Source organism: Pavona decussata, unplaced genomic scaffold (genome assembly GCF_977016875.1).
Source record: "Pavona decussata unplaced genomic scaffold, jaPavDecu1.1 SCAFFOLD_91, whole genome shotgun sequence".
Lineage (NCBI taxonomy): Eukaryota > Metazoa > Cnidaria > Anthozoa > Scleractinia > Agariciidae > Pavona > Pavona decussata.
In genome coordinates this window covers 532,579-538,777 of record NW_028145508.1, presented here as the reverse complement: position 1 = coordinate 538,777, position 6,199 = coordinate 532,579, and the positions used below count along the sequence as shown (strand labels likewise).

The following is a 6,199-nucleotide window of genomic DNA, read 5'->3' as shown; positions in this document are numbered from 1 at the left end:
GATGAAGAAGTCAGTGTAATATTTTGAATCATTCCGTCACTCGTGTTTAGTCCGTAGTCATTCGAGGTTAGTCGTGGTCACTTCTGGGCAATCGTGTGTACTTTAATTTGAGACACAATCCTTTTTTTTAAGTGTTTGTAAGCTGTACAGGCCTAGTGAGATCACTTTGTTCTTATTCTGGTATGCACAATCTCAGTATAAAAATCATGAACACATCTATGTTTTTAAAAGCAACAAAGAACTTAGACGAGGCCTTGATGACTAGGCAATCCCCATATGGATATGCTGTAATAAGTTAAGTTCAGTATAGGTTCTCTACAAAAGCTGTACGTACCGGAATTGTTTGCTTATTCAGTACTGGTGGTTCTTCGGTCACTTTGGTCAGAATTGTGACTGGAAAAATTCACGTTTTAATGAAATCTAGTTGTATGCTTAAAGGCAAATGAAATCAAATCAAATGAAATTCGAGCCGCTGAAAGGTCGTGCCATTTGAAATTAGTTAAACCAGAGTTTTATTTAGAGGTTTAGCAAGATTTTAAAAAGCGACGCGAATGTAGTGTAAGTGTTTATATTCAGACTTTTAAAATTTGAAGATTAAGTATGCGTGACAACGTGTGCGTGACGTGTTATTTTGTCCAATATTACGGATAAGATGCAACCACGCGCTCTCAATAATCACACAACGAAAGGTTTGGGCAACAAGTTTATTGAGTCAGATTCGACTGCTGTACACTGAGTAGCGAATGACGTCGTAGCTGAATCAATAGACTCCCTTGGGAGGGAGGGTTGGGTTGACGTGCTTGCCCTATGAAAACGAGCTTATGACTGACCGCTCGCTTTACGATAAGCTTACTGACGTCATATGATACGCACCTAATTAGCAAAAATCACTAAACGTAATTTATGCTAAATCACGTGCTCTCAATCACACAACGAAAGGTTTGGGCAACAAGTTTATTGAGTCAGATTCCACTGCTGTACACTAAGTAGCGAATGACGTCGTAGCTGAATCAATAGACTCCCGCCAGAAGGCCCAAACCGAAGTTGGGTGGTATTGAAGGGGCGTGATTGTAAATAGAAGGTGATAAAAAAAAATCGCTAAATATATATAGGTAAAAAATGAGAGACTATGGGTTAAGGGCGAGAGAAACGCGGAACATTGGCAGCCATAGTCTTGACTGCAAGTTGCTTTTGAGCAGGAGTCATCTCAAGATACACGAGATAGGCGTCACTTGGCCAATCACCTTGCCGCTGTATAAGCTGGGCGGGAACGTTGCATTTAAAAGCAAAACTAGCACCGCCGCGCCTAAAGCTGTGAGGAGAATAGTGGGCCGGGACTAAATCGAGTGCACTAATGGTCTTGGAAAGAAAAGCGCAAAAATGGCGATACGTAAGAGGAAATAAGCGCTGAGGCGTGGGGGAAATGACCGAGAAAAGCGGCGCGTGAGACGGACCGGAGTTGAGCCGCAGATGATGCCGTAAAGCCGTGACGGGACAGAGAGGGGAACCAGGAATGCGAGGCAAGGGAATTGACAAAGAACGCTGTTGATATTGAATAGTCTTAGAAGCCCGAATATGCAGCGTGGCACCTTGGGAGGTAAAGACTAAATCAGACTGCAAGGGAACTTTGGAAGAAATGCAATTCGGCGCATCAGGAACTAAATTAGATTTACGTAAAAAGGTAAAAAACGCGACGAGAAATAGCGCCCACATCGCGGCATGTAGAGGCGTGTCTAAGTTAAATAAGGGGTATACTTGAAGCAAGAGCTCCGGCGTAATAGGATGTTTGCGAGTAGGAGCCACGCCGAGGTATCGCTTGGCGCCTCGAAGAACTAACTGAAAACGATAATGTGAGTCCCAGACCTTACCAAAACCTAAAATCTGGTTAAAGTGCTTAAGGCTGCTAAGATGGTTAATGATTGTGCCATAAGCTCGCCCAGAGAGGGTAAGCTAAGCGACGTAGCGTATAAGAAAGGGAATTTGAATAGAGAAGGGAGGGCAAGAAACCGAACGGCAAAACTTAGTATAAACGCTAAGGTAAGACTTCATATTCTGATGAGTAGAATCGGCAAAGGCAAGATCAAGAAGACGCTGGGCAAAAGCATCGAGTCTAGGGATGCTGATGACAGTCATCAGCATCCCTAGACTCGATGCTTTTGCCACTCCGCGGGCTTGATAACAGAAACACCGTTAAATAGGGGAAGAAATGTTTTCCACCACGACAGATCCTGACGCATTTCCAAGGTGACTGGTTGATGTTTGGCATGTGGAGGAAAACTGCGCAAAGCGTTTAAAAGGCGCGAGAGAAAAATCCGGCGGGCGTGAACGCAAGCAGTCGCAAAAGAAAGTTTTCCGAGTAAGGACTACAAATCTTTAATTGTGAATTGCTCGCGTGACAGCCACAGATGTAATTCGTCAGATAATTCGCGAAGCCGCGCATCTGGTAGTCGTAAAGTTAAATCCTCTGAATTGACGAGAATACCCAAGCAAACCATCTCAGTCGCTGGCGGTGAGTCCTTTTCGGGCAAAGAGGCTAAGCCGAGGGAATCAAAGAGAATTCCAAGGGCGGCAAACGCGGTATGAACCAGTGCCGGAATTTCTGCGCCATAAAAATCGTCGACGTAAACGTCAGCAGAGAAGTTGGATTGTGTGAAAATGTAAATGACGGCCTTTGTCCTGCGTTGACATATCATTGCAGAAGATCTCAAGCCAAAAGGGCAACGAGTGTCAAAATACAGATGATTGTCAAAATTAAAACCTAACAAATGACAGTCTTTGGGGTCAGCGTTGAAGATCTTTCTTGTAAAGATAACAACCCCGCCCTTTGGATAAAATGAATTCGCATAATCGATCAATTCCGGGAAGACGAAGTTTAAAGGGAGAATCAAGATATGTGGTCGAGGGAATGCCACTGTTTACAGAAGAAAATGGTGGATAGCTGAGATCCATGACCACTCGGCGTTTAAAAGAACCGCGTTTTGGGACGGTTTGAAGTGGAGAGCATACGAGAGGTTGGGGCAGCGGGTTGTCCGAGAAAGGACCGGCAGTGCATCAAAGGACAATTCGGTCTCGATGTAATGTCGTACACGATCCGCGAAAGCCAACGCTGAGTGATGATTACGAAGTGTGGAATGTGGCAACTGAGTGGAGCAATAGTTGATCGGCCAACCATACTTTAAAAGTTCCACGACGATCTTATCGTCATAATTGCACAAAAGATGTTCCCATCTGTCAATGTTTAACGTGGTTTTAACGGGAATTTTAGCCCCAAAAGCGTTAGGTTGGTCTGACCGTGAAGCCAGTATATGACGAATGACTGCGGATATTTTAGCACTATGAGCCGTAGGGTTAGTAGAGTCAAAAGTGAAAGGTTCCATGCACGAAGAGGTGCCCTGTAACTCAATATCCTTTGTTAAGTCCGAAGTCCGATCGAGGGTAGAAGAGGGTGGCGCTGAGAGGCGTTGTCAAAAGGTTGACGGAATGGGATTTCGTGTCTTCGCACAATGAAGCATAGGATGGTCCTGAGTGCAAACACGACACTTGTGTTGAGCGGGATATGTATCTTTGTCCTTGTCACAAGGGCAAGAACCTGTATAGTTCCACTGCCGACAACCCCGGTTTTCTTGATTCCCGTCTGGTTTTGCGCGCGTTGTGTGAGTGGACGAGGACGTCGCGCGACAGGTGGGTGCAGGACGTAAATCCGAGTGTTTGAAAAACGTGTTCGCTCGATCGCGAATTTCTGCGGCCTCAGACCATTCCAGGCGATACAACTCGACTTGTTTACCAATGTGAGTGTGGAAAGACCGAACGCTGGTCCAAATATAGCTCATTCCTTTAATCATAAGGAGCTCTAAGTGGCGGAGCATGAATTTTGTCGCCTCGGGATCATACGTTTTGATCATTGCAAGATACCCGGCGACGAACTCTGCCAGATCAAGCTTTTCATACTCTACGTTGGCAGACATACCTGGGCAAAACTCGTGCGGCCAGTCGACGTCGCGTTTTTTGGGTGTCATTGGAGGGGATGCTGATGTCCCTTGGCCTTTGGCAGCGCCTGAGGGTGGCGGCGGAGTAGACTGTGCCTGTTTGAAGCGAAGAAGTTCCAACTCCAGTGCCAGTTTATCACGCTCAGCCTGGACGAGGGAAATCTTCTGGGCCAAATGGTTTGGCTCGGCAAGGATCTGGTCGACTGCTAACATCTGTTGTTGTTGGGGTCTTAAAGCGTGGACCGTATTTAAAGGTGTGTCCCCCTTGTGACTTTCCTCTGTTTTCAGCTGTTGGTCAGTAGCCGACGGAAAATGGACGGGTGGCAGACCAAAGTCGTATACAAAGGCATCTTCGTCGCGGTTGATTTTGTTTTGCGTGTGGATCGCTTTTTAGCGCCAGAGGGATCTGCGTGAGCCATGACGCGGGCGAATTGACGTGCTTGCCCTATGAAAGCGAGCTTATGACTGACCGCTCGCGTTACGATAAGCTTACTGACGTCATATGATACGCACCTAATTAGCAAAAATCACTAAACGTAATTTATGCTCACCTGAAATCAAAGATGAAAGCGCTTCTGATTTTGTTGGTCCCAAATTTCAGTCTCGTTATTCGTATTAAGGGGACAATAATGATTTCCTAGAACCATTTTCTTTTACCATAAGCCGCCGCCTTTTGAGAAAACGATTTTAAGAAAATCGCCTCCAGTCTGAGGAGGAGAAATGGGTGATTCATTCGATTTCTCAGAGGAGTCCGTCTTAAAAGGTGGACTCAGAGGAGGCGCTTTTTTATCTTTTGAGTTTTATTACGTGCAAGTCGTTTCTCCTCTCTGAAGGTAATAAACGAATGGAGAAAGTCTGAGATGACTAGCAGTAGTCTAGGGGGGATGTTTTTGTCCCCCTTTTCGAGGGGGAATCTCATTTACTTGAGGGGGCATAAATTAACGACGATGACGTCACCGCCTATTGTCTTGATCACTCATTATAGGATGACGTCATATTTTAGTTTAGTCGTACCAACAGGTTATGAACTGGTTTGACAGGTTGATCAATGATGTCATGCTCTATTTTTAACTTATGGCAGTCATGGTCGGTATTACCGGTTTGACAGGTTTTTGAAGTTATTTTTGGATACATGACATCATATAGTATATTACATACATACTTTATTGTATAGCTCCCCTTGGGGGGTTTTTCTGTCATACATGAAAATAAAAATAATAATAATGAAAACTATTTACATTTGGATGATAATATAGAGAGAAAAAAAAATACGATAATAAAAAAAACGATGAATTAAAAAATTCTTAAAAAGTCTTTTTTTTTTTAAAAAAACGTTACGTTTTCCCGTGTTTCTGATATGCTTCAATAAATGATTGTAGATTTTTTTTGCTCCATGGAAGATGAAAGCCCTTTGGCCTTTTGCAAGCCTACACTTAGGTAGTGTGAGGTCATTATTTTGCCTGGCGTTCCTTTGGTGAATTTTTGAACGGTGTTGAAGTCATTCTCAAAGATAACCGGGAGTTAGGTTATTCATTCATTTGTATGCAGTAGTCTATTTTCATTGTCCGTAAGCGTATGAAAAAGCGATTACTGCCAAGCACATTATTCACGAATTGTGAGTTTCAGTAATAATCATACATTTTCAGTGATTCTATTTTGGATGAATTTGATCGAGATTGTGATTTTGTTAGTTATAACAGATGAAATCATACATCAGACATCGCAGACATCGGACGCGTGTTTCGATTCACGCACCGTTACTTAAGCTATTATGTTAATTAAGTTGAGCTTTGTCGAGGATTAAACAGTAAAAACAGTCTTTTGTTGTCTTTGTTCATGAATAAGAATATTACGGTTGATCGATTCCTGGCTGCTTAAATTAATTTGCATGTTATGTTTGGCGCGCACTGAAAAAATAAAACACTCTCAGAATTTACTGAAAATTCTTTATTTAAATCGTTCAACAATTCAAGTACAAAGCAAAGATCTTATGACAGCGTTAATCATCTTTATCCTCTTCATCGCTAGGGGGATAAAATGTCATTTTTGATGTCCTTTCATCCTTGTGTGTGATCGCTGCACAATCATAACATCGACGGAGAGATTCCTTCGCGTGCTTTCGTTCAAGAGGAATCTTGTGATCACATATAGGGCAAACTTTACAGTTATCTTCCCAAAAGCACTTAGGACATTTCATGACTACGGTATCATAT

The 6,199-nt window shown here is 43.2% G+C and overlaps 2 pseudogenes; both read right to left on the bottom strand.

Moving 5' to 3' along the window:
- Positions 1-1,134: 1,134 nt before the first annotated feature.
- LOC146474065 (uncharacterized) lies at positions 1,135-2,139 on the bottom strand (annotated as a pseudogene).
- A 2-nt stretch (positions 2,140-2,141) lies between these two features.
- On the bottom strand, positions 2,142-3,377 carry LOC146474064 (uncharacterized; annotated as a pseudogene).
- Between the last annotated feature and the right edge of the window lie 2,822 nt (positions 3,378-6,199).